The following is a 19,195-nucleotide window of genomic DNA, read 5'->3' on the forward strand; positions in this document are numbered from 1 at the left end:
CGCAGTTGGCACCACAGTGACGCAATGGACTGTTGAAAATCGGTTACCTGAAAGACTGCTCCGAGCCAAACGCCCTACGGCGTACATTCCACTTACCGCAAAGCACCGCCGCACCGTCTGCGAATTCGATGGTGTCAAGCGAGAGCTCATTGGAGGATAGAGTGGAGGTCCGTTGTGTTTTCCGATGAAATCCGGTTCTGCTTTGGTGCCAGTGATGGCCGTGTGTTGGTTAGAAGGAGACCAGGTGAGCGCCTGCATTCCACCTGTCTGCGACGTCGACACACTGGACCCACTCCGGGAGTTCTGGTCTGGGAAGCAATTTCCTATGACAGCAGGAGCAACCTCGTAGTTATCCCACGCACCCTGACTCCAGATGTGTACGTCCGTCTGATGATTCGACCTGTTGTGCTGCCATTCATGAACAGCAATCCCGGGGGTGTTTTCGACGAGAATAATGCATGGCCCCATGCCGCTGTTGTAACCAAACGTTCTCTACAGATGTCTAGAACTTGCCTTGGACTGCTCGATCCCCCGATCTGTCCACAATCAAGCACGTATGCACATCATTGGATAACAAGTCAAGCGTCATCCACAACCGGCATTAAACGTCCCTGTATTGACGGATCATTTGCAACAGGCATGGAACTCCATCTCACAAGCTGACATCCGGCACCTGTACGACATGATGCATGCACGTTTGCATGACTGCACTCAACATTCAGGTGACTACACCGGTTATTAATGGACCAACATTGCACATTTACGATGGCTTTTCTCGCGCGGATATTAACCTACAGACTTGCACCTTTAATCAATTAAATATATTTCATCGACAAATATATTGCCAAAATTTCCGTATTGTACATTCCTTATTTCATGTTGTTTGTATACTTTTTTTCGCCAGTGTATGTTCTTTGTAATGTCCTTGATGATATAATCCACTACAATTATATGCCGTAAGAGTGATCATGCATTAATAGCTTTAGAGTCCTGCATGACCAAAAATAACAGGTTAAATGAAATAATCTGACGCTCTGCTATATCGACTAACCACCAAACGTTTATGTGAAGCAGTATTGCATACTACAACCGAGCATGAACGATCCGGTAGGGTCTGTTAATGTTCCATCCTTTCTGTCTGTTTCAAATTTGTCCATTCAGGTAATTTGCTGTATTTTTATCAGAATCGTACCACCACCATCACAAACACCGGTAGGTAGGTGCCTTTTCTGTTTTAACACATGTGATGGGTGAGAAAGTAATTTTGTTTAAATTGTTATTCATTAGTCGTTAATTAATAACTTTACTTTTCTTAACACAGTGAAAATACAAGTAGTACATTATATTAGCTATTTAGAGAAAGAATAGGTTAGATATGCACTTTATATCATGTATATTATAGGAACGAGTTAGATGAATTCGCCGGTTAAGGACGAACACCGCAAAGGAAAATATTATCATTTTACATCACAAGGAAAGGAAGATACAAAATGGCAAGAATTGTCCGGAATTCTTAAGAAATGCTCACTTATAAGGCAAAGCAAAGTCACCTACGTACAGGTCATGAAGGCCCTTGGAGAAGTGGAAGGTAAAAGCTTCCACCATTGTTAACCTCGGCACGTGATGGGGTAGTGTGTTTAGCTCTACGCCCGGCCGCCTTAGAGCCCAGGAATTAATCTGGTACTCATTTTTGGTGCAGGCTGAGTGAACAGCAAGGCCATATGCACCTCCGGAAGTGGAAATCTCGTTTCTTAAATTTAACGACTTCCTGATGTGGATTCGAACCCACGTCCTTCCGGGCGAACCGAGCACGCCTTTACCGCCTCGGCCAGGCAGCCACTCACTTATAAGGAAATAACTCAAATATTTTTGAGTAGGAGAAATTATGCTTTTTATGTACGTATCTACCCATATAATTTTGCTACACTGAACAACTGCATTTGGGCTGTATTCCATTAACAATACTCAAGGGGAAGTTCGGTCCGCTATGAAATATTCGGCCGAGTACAACCGTCGCATTATATTCTCTAACCGACCGTACTTGAGCCGTGCCTTTACCACTTAAAGATGGCCTCTGAATAGCTACAACACAATTCAATAATTTATGTACCGGTTGGTACACCTCTACGCTGCAAATTTAAATTTTCCGCCTTAAAGTACCTTTCTACAGGAGAAACCCTGAACTGTAACAACTAAATCAACTCTACTATTTATCAGAAGATGTCACTGGGTGTTTTTGGTTTGATTTTGTTGATCAAGAAGTGTGGACATTCCCTAACAGATGTCTCTACTAATAAACTATGATAATGCACTCTGGTGCGAAGGAATGAACTTTCTTGGAGAAATTTTGTATTCATAAGTTTTGTCTGTACTAAATTTTGTTCTTTCATTTGTGGGTTGGCAATATTAAGCTCCTCCCGTTTTGAATATACCCAATCCTAAATTTCTGTAATTAATTTTCCACCAATAAGGTGTTTCTTCATCGATTTGTGTGTAACTTTTGCTGTTAGCCAATAAACGTTTGTGGGCGTTTATTGGCTCGAATTTTCCGCGAGGGTATAAAAACTGCCACTTCAATAACATCTAGCTTAGCGTGTGGATATGTAGCAGGGGGCGGGAAGCGCCTCTTTCGTCGGGCAACAGATCTTCAACAAGGTAATGGCCGTTTAACATCCTTTCTTGCTAGCTCAGCAGTTTAACTCGCGGGGAAGGTTCGAAACCTTTAATATGTAACCCATATCTTTAAAATGTAAATCCCTTTTCAGTCTATGTAAAAACTACAAATTTCTTCAACTGTAAATCTCCCGGATGCTTTACCCTCTCGAGCTCCCCTTCATTTTTGAATTTGAGGTGACTATGTTCTCGTAACCGTTTTTCTCTTCCTTCTTAATGTGTTAAATTTATATTGTATACTAGTCACCTCCACAGATTGGGATTAGCCCCTGTGTAATCAGCCTAGTGCCTCTTAGGTTTTAAGACGTGTATTTAGGGTTGCTAACTCACGCCTCCAATCCTTTTGCATTTAGGGCCATTTAAATTAACCTATTATTTTTCGTTCTAGGCCCAGTAGAATGGGTACAAGTTACACCTGTTTATTTATAAGTATGCCTTAAGGGCAGTTAAGTGTAAAGCCCGTTTATGGCCTTCTGATAGGCTTGAACTATTGAGAGTGGGTCTGCTCTTTCCTAAATTTGATCTCTGTGTGCCTCTAAGAGGCTTAACATTGTAATTAGGAGCAAGTGCTCCTTGGTATGATGGGGTTTTTTGCCCCTTAGTTCAGAAGGTACCTCGGCAAGTTGGGCTTGAAGCTCAAAGATGTAAGGTGGGGCTTGAAGCCCAGGACTTGTAACGAACATTAGACTTGTTCTTTAATTTGGGAATCATACTGGTACCTGGATTTTGCTTTATGGTAATTTCACCTAGTGAAAATATGTTTAATTGCCTCTAAATTTTGACTTTCCTGGTCTTGGACCTTATTGTTGGTTATTGGTTGACTTGCTGTTATTTGTTGAAGTCTAAAGCTTTGTTAAATCTAGTTAAGTTTTGGCATTTTTGAAAATATAACCTTTATTGAAATTTTAATTCGCTTTTCGGATTTGTAGTTAGACCCATTCCAGCCCGCACCTTCTTTCACCTCTGCCTTCCACGGATAACTCCGTAACAATTTATAAAACGTATCTTACAGCTTTTATATAGTACAGTGTTCCCCATTTGCGTTACGTTGATGCACGTAGTCAATCAGATGGTGAGTGCATTGGAACAGCGACGAGTTGTTTTGAGAGTGGTGGCTTGTGAGTGTACATAATGTGCAATCATTTAGTGCGCAAGAAAGAATAACTCGAAGACTTTCCATATACCCAGTGTTCATTCCAGCCTGAAAAGGACTGTGTTTGTTAGTAAACTGTAGTGATAATGCCACAGATTGTACAAAGATTATCCATAATATGAAAACGCTCAACTGCATTTTTAAATTTATGTTCTTTTGCTATTTCCTTTACGTCGCGCCGACACAGATAGGTCTAATGGCGACGATGGGATAGGAAGGGCCTGGAAATGGGAAGGAAGCGGCCGTGGCCTTAATTAAGATACAGTGTGAAAATTGGAAACCACGGAAAACCATCTTCAGGGCTGCCGACAGTAGGATTCGAACCTACTATCTCCCGGATGCAAGCTCACAGCAGCGCGACCCTGACCGCACGGCCAACTCGCCCAGTTGTCATTAGTTTAAAACAAATATCATTAGTGTCGTTCAGTAAAGACGTTAATAATAATAATAATAATAATAATAATAATAATAATAATAATAATAATAATAATAATAATAATAATAATAATTCCATAGTAGTTATCTATATCCGGAAAGCTTGCATGTTAATTTATGTTAATTTCATGCCAATTAATTTCATTCCTTATTATAGAAGTGTAACTGCCTCGACCATCCAGACAGCACGTCACTGCCGCTCCTTGCGCGCATTATCTTCATTTCTGGGCAAGCGAGCGAACACGAGAGAAACAGTGCAGATAGTTTGATGAAGGCTGATATAGAGTAAGAAATCAATGTATGTACATGTATGTAAAAGTTTTAATTATTTTACTGTGTAACTGACGTTGTCACTTTCAACTGTATGTTGTTTAAAGAAATTAAAGACTAGTCTAATAGATCAAGAGTTCAAATTACGATGTGATGAAGTCACGATACCATGAAAATAGAAATATCTCCCAACTTTATATCCTCCTTCTCACCAAATTTCCGTTCACAACTCTTTTAAGGACAGAAAGAGATCAAACATTCCTTTGAAAGAATTTCAAACACAAACTAATTCTCAGTCAGAGAGCCTTTCTGTACGTGACTCTCTCCTCCCAAGCTGGATTATAACTTGCTTAAGCCTCTAGTAGACAGACGCATATTCATCATGATTTATGGTTCCAACTCCTCAAGCTGGGAGAATGTTATTGGATGGAGGCAAAAGAAATATACCAGAGACCTCCAGATAACAATTCACCCGAAGACGCTGTTACCTCGCTGCGGAGTAAACGAAATGGATCATTCTAAAACCTGGAATGAGATCCTCTTTGCTCTCTATATAGGGACGCGTGGAAGATGAGAAGATGTTAAAGGAGGATCGAGGCCATCAGAGAGGCGAGAGAATCCAAAGGAATTCAGAAGAGAACTTCGAGCAGTTAACGTAAAAGCAGTGAAGGTATTTTGTGGGGAAGGATATGGGTTCATTCAGTAAGCCTCAAGTTGTGTAATGGAATACCATTGAGTAAAACGACGACTTTAGGGTTCCGGAAACTTTTCAGCCACTCACACGGAATTACACATAATTTTTCCCACGTATAGCTTTAACAATACAGGCTCTCACTGGAATATGAACCGAGATCATTTACAGAAGACATAAGAGAACTAACGCAAGAATTTTAATACATTTTGACAAATCTGCAGCATTTTAAGGAGAATGGGTGAGGTATTCTAAGAATGTTTCGAAAACCAATGTTTTCCCCCATGTGTTTATGTTAACTTTAAGCACTTAAGGGAAAGTAATACTCACTCTAATACTGAGCAAGATTCAGTATCTGAGTATAGGAAACTCTCGTATCGTGCTATTATGGAAAATTAGAACGAATGAAGTCAATGATTGAATTAGAGACGCAAACATTTTGTCTGTTAAGTCACCAGCCCGGAGATTCATCAGATACTCACCTAACACCTCCAGAGGTTATACGGTTATAGTGAAACTGTAAAAATCAATGGTGACATCATAATGAGGCGTACAACGCAAAATGATGAGTCAATGCTTTCCTCACTGAAACTAAAAGTGTTATTACAGCACAGCTGAGATTCTGAATAACAAATTTCATACGTTCTAGTCGTGTTCTGAATGTCAATACTCAATACCACTCATAAATCGGCAATTACAAACTGTCACATGAGACTGAGTTTCAGAAAAAGTTACTATAATTTGCTCTGGACCGAGCGAGTTAGCCGTGAGGTTAGGGTCCCGCAGATCTGAGTTTGCTTTCGGGAGATAGTGGGTTCGAATCCCGCTGTCGGCAGCCCTGAAGATAGTTTTCCTTGGTTTCCCATTTTCACACCAGGCAAATGATGGGGCTGTACCTTAATTAAGGCCACGGCCACTTCCTTCCCACTCCTAGCTCTTTCCTATCCCATCGTTGTCATAAAACCTGCCTTTGTCGGTGCAACGTAAAGCAAATAATTTTAAAAAATGCTCTGATCTGTAACAAGAGAGAGATGCAAAAATACTCTATCCATAAAGAAACAGCAATATGCGTTATTTCAACTCTGAGGAACATTGAGTTACTCAAGAAAAATCACTGTCATTTAGAATTTTAATTAAGTGCTATAGGATTTAGGGTCTACCTAGTCGAGGTGATAAACGCGTGCTCGGTTCATCCGAAAAGATGTGGTTTCGATTCCCTGTCAGGAAACTTAATAATTAAGAAATGAGATTTTCCCTTCTGGAGAGACACATGGCTCTGAGGTGCACTTAGCCTATAGCAAAAATTCCTGGAGCAATGGCGGACAGGCAAAGGGCTGGCCGCACTATTCCACTTAGTGTTGGCGTTGTAAATAGTGATTATGAATTTTCCACTCCTCCAGGAGCTTTATGGCCTGCACAAAAATGAATATGCTTTCCTTGTTGCTTTCACCATAAACGTTGAACTCCTTGAGTAATTTTAAATGTATTTTGAATCTTCACTGTGTAATTCTATAATGTTCGCAACAAGTATCTTGTCAACCCTTCAAGCATTTGACACCATAATTCCGTAATTACAGTAATAGTGCACTATGGGAGACGTAAGCTTAAATGTTATTGGTGAACATAACATCGAGTTATGTCATTAGCCGTGCTCTAATGTAAACTGAATACATCTCACAAAGCAAGAACCATGAGACGTAATGAGAAAACTGAAATAAGCAACGCGATGTACCCATAGTAATATACATGTCTCGTTTATCAAATTAGGTAAATATTTCGTTTAAGAATATATTAAATCATACTTGTGGAAAAAATACGAATTGTGATACACTGAATTCCTCCTTTTAAGAAGGTAATAGAGCGCTACAAACAGTGGAATTCATATAGTCTAATTAATTGGTATAGGCCAACATTCTATAAATATTTGATGTGTACTCACCGACATTAAAAAGGTAAACCACATGGAAGCTCGAAGAAATGTTTCCATTGACTTCAGATACTTCAGCTGCTCTGAATATAGACAATCCCTGAACATTTGTATACATTTTCTGACAATTTTGAAATATCTTCTTTTTACTTTAATAAAGGATAAATTAATATTCTTCCCGTGATAGTTGCTACAGAAGGGTTTCAAATAATACCATTACATTTCCTTCAGGCATGATGAAAATGTCTAATTTATTTATTTATTTATTTATTCACATAGTAGAAGATACAGCTGAGCAAATTTTACTTCAGCTGTAGTTCTCATCCTTTGCTGACTACGGTAGGAGCAGCAGTAGTTAGCTTGTGGTATCTTCCACGAGTCTTGTAATATTTCCACCATGGCTAGAGATACCGAGGTACTCGGGTACCCGGTTACTCCATCACTCCTAGTGCCTTCGGGTAACACTGAATAATAAGAAGCGGGTACCCTCATTACCGGGTGCTCAAAAACTGATTCTTGTATAACCTGAGTACTCGTTCGTCACAGTTTTAAAATATACAGTATAATCTTATGATTATGAGAAGGATGAATAAGAAGTAAGGATAGTAAGAATAATTTCGTTGATTGTTACATATAAATATTTAATAAATTAATCTGCTTGATTTCACTCAAGTTACTTCGTGACAGGGCATAATCCATTTTTGGCCATACAATAAGACTTGAACCACTGCAAACTTTTAAACGTAAACCATCAGATTTGGAAATATGGGGATTTATTATAGCCAAAGAGCCAGAGAGAATAACGGAGTATTTTGTTTGTAGAGTTACAGAAATTCTGGAACCATTTTGTAAAAGTAAAAGAGTAAAGTCAGTGTTCTTCTCATATAAATTACATCCATTGTAATCATTATGATATAATTGACATGTAAATACTGACGCAACAGATTTTGCTTACATTTTTCTCATCCACCTATCTGGAAAGGAGGGGTTCCCTTCTGGGGAATAAGTATATGCCCCCAAATTCCTAAAAGAGTTCGAATTATTGCACTTCACTTAGTACCGGTATGAATTTTAGTCTTTATAATTTATTTTATTCGAAAAATATTATTTAGGCATGCAATTAAAACCGATGGCCACACAACAGATGTTTTTATGAACAAGAAAAAGGCATAATGGGTCAAAACGTGTACATTTCAACCGGTGAATGAATCTGTTGAAAAGCTTAGGTGACTGTTTACGAACTGACTGTAAAGGAACCAAATTATTTTTACAAAACTATACCTATAATAACAAGAATTAAGAAAAAATGCGACCCTCAATTTAGGCGTTAAGAAAAGTTCGGTTTCTATCTAAATAAAAAAAGGATATTGACTTTCTATAAGCACAGAGAACTAAGCTCAGCGAGAGAAAAACTTTGGAGCAGAGAAGCAATCACACTTCGCCTGAAATTCAAACAAACACTGATACAATGTAATAGTAATCGGCGATTACGGGGGGTGGGGGGGATAGGAGAGGCAGTCCCCCCACCTTGCGTAGAAAATACTACATTTTTATTTCATTTTAGCTGTCTGAAACTAGAAATTATTATAAAAAGCAATGTGTACAAGCCCTGTTGTCTTATCAGCCAATTCTTTCATTTACTTTCTTTAATTACAAAATTATTAGCGAAAATGAGCACAAAATGTCGTTCGCAGCAGCTAACCGATTTGTATAGCGCCACAGCAAGTAGTGGAGACTTTGCATGTGTAACTACTACTCACTGATTATAAAAGATGAAACTGAATTAAAACGACACATTTTCATGAAATAATATACTCAATCATCGGACTATGTACTAACACTTAGTACTTACCTGATTACTTACACACACAATTGTTGATGGGCTCCAGCTACAAACAGATGTAACGATAATAGAACGAGAGCATTGGATATCTCTAGGGTGTGAGGTAATAAGCTTACTTTGACAGCATAACATATAGGTTCTGGGAAAAGGAGATTGGCGTTCGGTTTCCCCATTAACATGTGAGGTTATCATACCCACTGTAGAAATGAAACATTCAGTTATATTTGATACTAAACAAAATTCATTCTTTAAAAATTGACTTTAACGAGTGAGATTTTACTGCGATAATTCAAAGTATAATATAGAACACTGACATTATAACGGAAGGAAACTGTGGGCAAAAGAATTGAAATCTTCTTGGCCGGACATTTAAAAACTGTACAAGAAATGTATCCCTCACTGGTTCACTTAATTGTACCTTCAACACTTTGGGTGTTATTACGACGTATTCCTTTGAGTTGGTATCATCTGTAGGTATCTCGAGCCTAATTCGGTGATGTATACTTTTAGTTTCACAAACGAGGTATAGCATGGCTTGAAATTATATTCACACTTCACAATCACATTTACAAGTAATTCACTGATAACTGTTAGTCTGCATTACGATGGCTCAATATTCGGCTGTCACCGAACTGACACAAGAACTCAACCGAAAAAGTACACGAAAACACACTCCAAACCTATAATCCATTTGGTCCCTGGCGATTACGTATCCATATCACTGTTCCCCATTCGTCTCCTTCCAAGTGACTCCAATTGACTTCATTGCAAGTCTCTCCATTCATCTCCTTCCAACCAACTGCTTCTAACCAACTGAACTATCCAACTGACTTCTACAAATGAACACACCGACCATTTGTGGCCTCACTCGTCTTCCAACTCATCTGACCGACTGAGGCCTCGCCATCCAAATGACTTCCGCTATAGGATACAGCCCATAAATATAGCCATTAGTTGACACATGGTATAACACCCACGTCAGAGCTCAATACAGATATGATGTCACTCCCACCCGGCTACAAATGTTACATAATTATTAGGTTGAAATAGCCTCAGGCAAATAATGGACTCCCTAAATGTGATCTCATCGCCAAAAGCATACAATGACAGTGCGATGATTGGACAGTTACGGTAGCAGTATTACACCATATGTTGCAATGTCTAAAGCAGGGCCCCTCAAACGCTCAAAACCTCACGCGTGCATATCGAGGCGCAGAGACTCCGTGCACTGTGCATCGTTCCGTCTCAGCTCAACTCGGCTTGACCCGGAGGGTGTAGTGCGCTGAGAGCGACGCAGCGTTCGGTGACAGACGGCTTGTCTATTAGTGAAATAGATAAGCGCAAGACAACAACATAATAATGGAGCAACCTGTTTCAAAGAAAGCAAAGACTTCCGAAAGTCCATTTCAATCAAACTGGGAACTTTCGTATTTCTTTGTCAGTCGTTACGATAATGCTAAATGCTTAATCCGTGGGACAAGAATTATGTGATAAGTTAATCAAAAAGATTTTCCAATACAAAGGCTTAGCTCAACATCTACGATAATTTGTCGAAGGAAGATTTTCCTAAGCTGCATTGAGAATCAGCTAAGATTATTTCTATATTTGGTTCCACATGCATATGTGAAAGGACTTTTTTCCTGCTTTGACTTGTACGAAAACTAGATTGCGTGCGAGTAGGCCTATTTCTGATCGTAATTTAAAGAAGGCTCTCAAATTGCTGTCAGCCGGTCCCTTGTTCCAGGCATAACTGGTATCATTGCAAAGATAAAGGAAAAGAAGAGCTAGAGAAGATAAACTGTCCGCTCAAACCAAACTGAAAGAAGAGTGCTTTAATACCGGTAACGTTGTCCCATACAACAGTGCCCCGCTCAACGCACATAAACATTTCGCAGTGAGGTGAGGATCAGCGGGGAAGGTGGAGAAGGCGAAGACAGGCCGAACGAGTGAGACAGGTGTAGGGGAAGTGGAGTGGGGGTTTGCACTCTGGTCAACCTAGTGAAGTCGTCTCTTGCACCTTGCGCCCGTGCACTGCATGGCGCATGCACCTTGAGAGGCCCTGGTCTAAAGGTTTCACACAACATATCTATATCTGATATTAGGTATTTAGTCTCACATGATTTTAATGCTCAGAGAGCATAAATAACTTGTAGGTTTTTGTTCACTTTTGATGTATATTACTCCCCCCTAGCTATGTCCACAATCTCGGATAACTTTTGCTGTCTGTGCACCCCCCCCCCCCTTCTAATTCCCAATTGTTGCTACTGCAATGTATAATCAGTACCCGGGTTACCGGTTCAGTACCCTATGTAAGAAGTATTTGGTATTTCCGCTTCCCGGTTACCCAGGTACTCAATTAACCGCGTCCGTCATCAACAATAACTTCCACTTGATACCGACGGAACGGTTTTCGATATTAGGTCCTCTGTGGGTGTTTAAACACGTTTGTTTGTTTATTAGCTCTGTTGTTCGGTGATTCGGCATGAAATGTAATATAGCGATATTATGAACGGAGATATAAGCTCATTTGGTTACTTTTGTGTTCAGAACTTCACGTCAGTAAAATATCAAGCATCATGTTATTATTTAAGATGTTCAGACCGATTATACAAATTAGCTCTCCCCATAGCTAGTTACCGGCTCTTGTACTTTAACTTCAAAATAGCCACCACTGATATTTCCCTTTGTTTTTCATATCGGACAGATGTATATAACAAACAGCTTGTTAATAAGATTCTAAAGAAATTTTTTCAAGATCAATTTTCATAGAGATACATCGAATTTTAAGTCTTTCGCCCCCCCCCCACCGAAGCCCCTACTTCTGAATTATTTTGAGCAGTATATAGCTAAGATCCTACCTTCCCTGACCCTAAACTTAAATACTAACTTTAAGATTTTAATTAATCTTCCAAACCGGATTCCCGTGCTGCTGTAACAGTAAAACATTAAAATAGAACCGCTATAGAAACCAATCATACAATCTAAGGCCAAGTGCTATGACAAGTCTCTTCTTTGGCGTGAGGGAGTACAATTCCGACATCATTTGTAAAATGGCGGCAGAAATATACATATAACAAACAACTCCAAGATGAAATCGTGACGTGAATTATTAAATATTCTGTCTCCATAGCGCGACACCGTCTGCATGGCGTACATAATACGTAATTTGTAGCCTGCTGCTTCTGTATCCTACATATATTTGTAGATTGCTTCAGTAAAATTGTTCTCTGTAACTGTTCGTCTATATTTTTTTAGAAACAATGGATTATGTGCTGTTCTGTGACAGTCGGTAAACCCAAATATCTTGGGTCAAATAAATAAGTAAATAAATAAATAAATAAATAAATAAATAAATAAATAAATAAATAAATAAATAAATAAATAAATAAATAAATGAGGTCGATATTTCAAAGGTGCAGAAAGGAAGACATTTCATACAATTATATATATATAGATTTAAACAGTCCAACTCCTCGTGTGAATGGTCAGCGTTGAGGCCTTCGGTTCAGAGGGTCCTGGGTTCGATTCCCGGCCGGGTTGGGGATTTTAATCGCGTCTGATTAATTATTCTGTCTCGGCGACTGGGTGTTTGTATTTGTTTCAACACTTTCCTTGTCATATTAAAACAACATACTATACTCAATATTTGTGACACATTTCTCATCTGTGACCCCACTGTTTTGGGGAAAAGCGGTGGGAGAAAAAGATGGTAGGCCTCTACAGATTTAAAATTGAGGGCATATTTCAATGTACAGAACTGATTCACCTTCCTCTTCATTTCAGAAAGTTCTCAAAATAATGCTTTGAACTAGAGCTACATAATTCAGTGTAGGAGTTTAAGCCTCCTCCTACACGACCTACCGTCAAGGACTTGTTCGTTCACGTAAGTGTTCGAAACAAGGAAATCAACGGCTCTGGTCAATTGAAGCGCATAAAATCTGTTCCATAACCTATGCGGCTACCGTTTCTCTATCTGTTTCATGTCGCTTTAATACAAACAGGTTACGGGCGACACTTCAATAAGGAGGAATAAAACTGGAAAGGAAGTGACCGTGGTCTCATTAAGGTAAAACCTCGGCATTTACAAGACGTGAAAATAGGAAATAATTGAAAATCGCTGGTAATTTCACGACTGAAAATGGAGTAATGTAATGTCAATAATGTACTCGTAACTAAAAACCATTTTCAGGGTTGCTGACGGCGGGGCTCAAACTCATCTACAAGTTCAAGCTTACAGCTATACGACCGATACTTCGTATATATATTTTTTTGCTGGGGGCTCTACGCCGCGCCGACACAGATAGGTCATACGGCGACGATGGGATAGGAAAGGCCTAGGAGTTAGAAGGAAGTGCCCGTGGCCTTAATTACAGCCCCAGCATTTGCCTGGTGTGAAAATGGGAAACCACGGAAAACCATCTTCAGGGCTGCCGACAGTGGGATTCGAACCCACTACCTCCCGGATGCAAGCTCACAGCTTCGTATATTAACTCGTGGTGCATCTGTGGGATTTGCAAAGATATTTGCAATTGACAGTACCTAGGTAGTGTATACACCTTGAACTATTAAATAAGCTGTGTACAGCGTCGACCTAACATGCGACTTCCTTTACACTCAATTTCCTCCCATGCAGATCCCTTTCAGGCTCATCACAAGACAATGAGATGTGTATCACTCGCTTCTATTACTTGACAGTGACCACAGATGCAATGAATATAATATGAAAAAAGAGCGAGTGGCTGCACCGTTTGGTGTCGTAGCTGTCAGCTTGCATTTCGGAAATAGCAGGTTCGAACCCCACTGTCGGTAGCCCAGAAGGTGGTTTTCTATTGTCTCCAATTTTCACACCAAGCAAATGTACTTGCATCTCAATTATAGCCACGGTTACTTCCATCCCAATCCTAGCCCTTTCCTAACGCATCGATAATGTACGACCTAACTGCGTCGGAGCGACGTAGAACAAAATAAAAAAGTATAATATGAAAATTGGTATTTCTTAGTCGAAAGTGACCGTGGTGTAGGGAGTAGTGTGCCTGCCTCTTACCCGGAGGCCCCGGGTTCAATTCCCGGCCAGGCCAGGGATATTTACCTGGACCTGAGGGCTGGTTCGAGGTCCACTCAGCCTACGTGATTAGAATTGAGGAGCTATCTGACGGTGAGATAGCGGCCCCGGTCTAGAAAGTTAAGAATAACGGCCGAGGGGATTGGTCGTTCTGAACACACGGCACCTCGTAATCTACAGGCCTTCGAGCTGAGCAGCGGTCCCTTGGTAGGCCAAGGCCCTTCAAGGGCTGTAGTGCCATGGGTTTTTTAAAAAGTTATATCAGTGCGAAGAAGAAGTTTCTGTGTCAGTAGGAAATGCGACACTGGAACAAGGTGGCCCTTAGTATACATATTATCCCAGCATGGTCATTTAGTTAGTAAAATCAAATCTAAGTGTTACAAAGCTAATGCCGTGACCCCGCAGTCGTGTTCAACGGTATGCCCTAAGTGAGCAATCGAATGAAATTATCCTTACATTGATTTGTTTCTGGACGAGAGTGAAAGGTGGCTCGACTCAGAATACTTATTCGTAAGTTGAAAGTAATATACACGAAGGTGTCGAGAATGATTGCTAGAACAAATAGGTGACAACAATGAGAGAAGGATACTGAATGAGGAGATATGAGAATTTCAAGCGTATTGCTTTTAGTCTTTTAGGACATGCCATGTTCAGTTCTGTAGCTGCTTTTACCAGTATACTCCATCGGGATGAGTTACATGTACCACAGTGTGAGGGTATTTTCTGTCGGTGTAGGTGCAATTGTACGGGCTAGGAATCGTCCGTAGCTTTGAGAAGTCCCATCGTAACATTTTTCTGAAGTTGAAAATAGAAACCACGGAAAACTATTTCGAGGATGGCCGACGGGGGATTGGAACTCATCTATCACCTGAAGCCAGATCTAGCAACCACTGGCCGCGCTGAAACACACTGAGATAAACTGTTCGTTTATGTTAAGAGTGAACATGATGGACGAGGCTATGCGCATAATTTGGCTTCGGTGGTGGGGCCCATGTGAGCCGATTGGAGGGGAACAGGTTACACTGGAGAATGACGGACTTAGCCATGAAGCATAATTATAGCTGAGGTAGCCGAGGCTAACGGTGGTTAAACCCGGTTTTAATGTAACTGCAGAGTTAATTGCAAACGGAGGATTGTAGAGGCACTTAGTTAATTCAAAGAAGCTTGTAGACTGAACGCTGAGAGGCATAACATGCAAATGTATATATGTACTGTATGACTAGAATCCTCGCACTTCGAGAATTGCATGGTTTCTTTACATAGTGCAGGTGTAAATACTATCACGGTGAAATATAAGAAAGTTGAGGGAAGAAAAGACACAAGTGGCAATGTACAGTCGGAGTAAAACAAAGTGGATAGAAATATGAAAAAAGAGAAAGATCAATAGCTTGAAACAAATATCGATGTTGAATATATAATAAGAAAATGCTCCTTGTAAATGGTGCAAATCCGTACGGAAAGGTAGAAATATAAACTGTTTGAGTGTCGAAAACAAATGAATAATGCAGGATGTATTAAAATGCACGGCGGCATATACCGAGAAGTACAAGACGAGAATGGAGTGAGGACGGTAAGAGGGAATTATATAAACAAACAAGAAGTGAACAGGGGAAAATATCCCAAGAGTGTCTCCACAACTGTGTAAATCGAAGCAAGAAACGAAGCAAAATAAGATGTTGTCAATGATAAAAAATGGGATTAAAATGCTGAGAAGTCAGCACATATTTATGTACTTGTAGATTACTGGTAGAGAGGTTTTCCTATACTGAATAAAAGTACCCTCCCGGTGAAACTTGTTATCGAGACATTGCGTTTCACTTACGTGCAATATGTACGTGATATTTGCCGCAGTACAGATAGGAATGAGAACGGTTAAAATTATTTTCAGACCTTTTTCCGCCAGATATTTGACTGTAATGACAATGCAAAATACAGTAGATTATTATCTTCATAGGAAAAGTAGTTTAATACTGACAATACTGAGCCGTATCCTACCGGCCCATAATAATAATTGGAATATTATTTGACCAAACATGTGAAATTTATTCAGAAAAGTTACAGTCTAACATGTGAAAGCATCGTATCCTAAGATAGTTGATACCGGATGTTGAGCAAGACTGTAAATCGCTGGATGTTGCTTCATATTTCCGTATGACTGTGAGATAGTATAGCGTACCCAAGCGTTGGCAAGGATCGACACGTGTATTAGATGCTGACCAAGCAAGATATTTCAGCCAATGGGAACTTAGGGATTTGGCAAACCTGGAGGCTACACCGCGCCAAATATTAATTGCAGGATGACCAACGTGCTCTGTGGATAAAGTCAGTTTTTGTAAGAGATCGGTTTTCCACAGTTTCTGAAGTCAGATATATTTGGAAATGTATTATAGAAATTGGCGGAAGAGATTTGCTAGTGTTTGAGCTGTGTTTTGTAAATATATCACAATAAGTATTATGTCATCATACATGACGAACTCTCTGATTGGTGGTTGGTTCAGACACCCGGGAACCCCAACATTATTGGCGTCACCGAAGCCTCCTCAGTAACCCAAGCTCTGGAGAGCGTCATTCGGTAGTAAAAATTTGAGCAGTGCGGATGCACCAACTTCGTATCTCCGTGGTAAAGATTTGCACAGTGCGGATGTATTAACTCTGTGGCTGGTGATCGTGATTAACGTGGTATCATTCCTGTAACAGTAACTGAGTTTAATTGATACTTCAAATTGTGCAGTCGAAATATTTACTGTGCTTGAGCAAATGAAATAGTATAATTTTGGCAGAGTTTACTTTCAATTGATAAAGACGGTGTTTAGTGACCGCTGAGTAACAAGTGTAGTGGAAACGTGCTATTGTTTCACTATTTCGCGACGGGCGCGTATTCGCGTGGAACTTCCGTACCGAACCGTGGGCTGCTTTAAAAACTGTATTTTTACCCTTTAAGTGAAGTGTGTTATATATATGTGAATCAGTGTGTTAGCTGATCTGGTAAAAGAAAGGGCATCTCGGCTCGCAGCATTAAGCAGTGAAGAGGTTATCAATAATAGTCTTCTGTGTTCCAGTGAATTGTTTTCCAGCAAGATGATGGATACACCTGCAGAGGAAGGAAGTGCATTCCCACATGTTAATGCTGTGATTACCATGGAGTAGAGCATAAGTAGTGGGGATGTAAGCTGCTATCCTGGTTCCCGAGAGTCATGTAGAATGTAAAGTAAGACGCATGTATTATTTACGGCATGATATGTAAGTTATGTTAAGGTACTAGGGCAGTGTAGATAGAATTTTAATTTTCATATAAAGTAAGCCTGACGGCATGTGTTTGTTTAATTTTGTTACTATTGTGATCATGTTCCTAACTCGCTGACTAATTTCACAAACATATAAAACTGCATTTAACTTGAAATATCTGAATATCTGCATTTAAAATGGAAAATCTGAAAATTAACATTCATTAAATAAAATACACACTCGTCGAACCTTGTACTCACACTTACTTGTTACCTGCTTACTTACACATACGTTATTTGAAGGGCGCCAGCTGCCACTCAGTACAGCAATAATAGAATGAGACTCTTGACTATATCTAGGGTGTGGGGTAATAAGCTTATTTTTGACAACATACCATATAAGTTCTGGGAAAAGGAGATTGGCGTTCGGTTTCCCCATTAATTTTGAGGTTAAGATATTTTACTGTCAATGAAATGAAACTATGAATTCGTTTGATAGAACAATATATATTCTTTAAATAATATATCAAAAAATAGTGAGTCTTGTTGTGATAAAACAGATGAGAATATGAAATTATGACATTGTAACTGAAAGAAACTAGGCATGAATTTGAATTCTTCTTGACCGGACATTTAACAATTTATACGAAATATTTCCCTCACTGATTCACTTGACTGTACCTTTAACACTTTGAGTGTAATTACGACGTAATCCATTGCTCTGGTGTTTACTGTAGATGTGTCACGCCTAACGTGGTGATACATCCTTGCGACTGCTTCTTCTCCATATCATCTGACTTCTTTGTAAGTCAATATGGTATGACCTCTTGGTAGGTCCAGGGTTGCCCTCTCTGACTCCTTGGTAAGCCTTGCGTCCGCGTCTTCCACTAAGTGACGGACCAACCATTTGGTCTCACTCTCTCAATGACCAATAATGGCTCACTGAGTCTTCACCATCTCTCTTTCACACTGGTTGGCTGACCACTTAAGGCCTCTTGATCTAGTAGACTACTTCACTGTACTGCATCCGTATAAGTAATGACTGACGCTACAATATGGAGCTACCTTATATAGACGTTGGTTGACACAACTACGTAATCTCCAGAAATAACAATGACATACTCCCACCTACGCGACAGATATTACACACAGTGGTGAAATAGCCCCGCGGCGACGAGTCCGTGCGCTCATATCTAACTAAATACGATGACGTAGCCATGGAGTGGCGATGACTTGGCAGAATCGCCAGCAATATTGCACAATGCACCAACGTCATACCCAATCTCTGATATATACAACAATTCTCACTGTACAGGTATTGAGTGTTATACTACACATACGTATATATGCATACATCTAAGTGCAATCTTGCAAGCAACAGGCAATTGCAAAATTGAATAAAACGGATAATTACAATAATAGTAACAATATCACAGATAAAATAATAATAATACTGACATAATAATAATAATAATAATAATAATAATAATAATAATAATAATAATAATAATAATAATAATAATACAGATAAAATCATACAATAAAAAAATACAGATATCATCTTGTAACGGGATTTGAACCGTTACAATTCGCCTCCCTCATAAATAAATCGAAGAACAAAGAATCGATTGATTTATGAACAAAATTATATATATATAACACTGACACATATAAACACTTTAAATAAGTATACAACAATAATTTTCTTTTTCAGCATCCATACATTTTATAATACATCACATATATGAGAATTCTTCTCGCACATTGCCATCGTAGATAACTGTCCAGTGTCCCATTCTCATACAATACACAAGAGCATAGCCCTTAATTTAACACACACAGATAATTTTCAATCAATATACAACATTCTTCTCCTTTTTTTTAACATATCAAAATATTTTGTGAAATATCACTTAT

The sequence above is a fragment of the Anabrus simplex genome, chromosome 1 (assembly GCF_040414725.1).
Source record: "Anabrus simplex isolate iqAnaSimp1 chromosome 1, ASM4041472v1, whole genome shotgun sequence".
Taxonomy (NCBI): domain Eukaryota; kingdom Metazoa; phylum Arthropoda; class Insecta; order Orthoptera; family Tettigoniidae; genus Anabrus; species Anabrus simplex.